The following is a 640-nucleotide window of genomic DNA, read 5'->3' as shown; positions in this document are numbered from 1 at the left end:
TTCTTCTGCAGGTGAAAGTTCACGGAATGCACGAGCATTTCGTAGCATTGTTTCAATGTTGGTCAAACTCACTGGCTCCGCCACCACCTCCTCCTCCTCCTCTTCCACCCGAGCATCAGGCAGATCAAGATGGTGATCTGCTGCTTCCACGTAGTCAATAACATTGACGTTCACAGCTTCACCATGATGAACCCACCTAGTATATGTGACCGACATCCCATACAAGTGTAGATGATTTTGCACAGTTGACTGGGGTCTTGTAACTGAATTCATACAAGTGCTACACGGGCAGAGCACATCTAATTTCGGACCACCGTACTCAGCTCTGATAAAGTTCATGAAGTTTTCAACCCCCTCGACATATGCAGCGAAGAATCTTCGAGCAGAAGTTATCCAAGTCCTGTCCATCTGTTAGACATACAAATTATTTCTTCTACTAGATATTACAGGAAAAACATATATGCTTTTTTATGAAGTCCAGAAGAAAATACCTAGGTCGATGTCTAAAGCTATGGCAAGATATTTGGACGAGCAGATCTAAGTAACGAAATATATGTAAAGCTAATTCAGCAAACAGATTTGAGTGCTAAATTATGGCAGGCTGTTTCAGCAGTCAATGAGGCCGAGAACACAGCCATCG

The sequence above is a fragment of the Triticum aestivum genome, chromosome 6D, assembly GCF_018294505.1.
Source record: "Triticum aestivum cultivar Chinese Spring chromosome 6D, IWGSC CS RefSeq v2.1, whole genome shotgun sequence".
NCBI lineage: Eukaryota > Viridiplantae > Streptophyta > Magnoliopsida > Poales > Poaceae > Triticum > Triticum aestivum.
The sequence above is the reverse complement of the archived record's forward strand: the minus strand, read 5'-3'. Positions refer to the sequence as shown.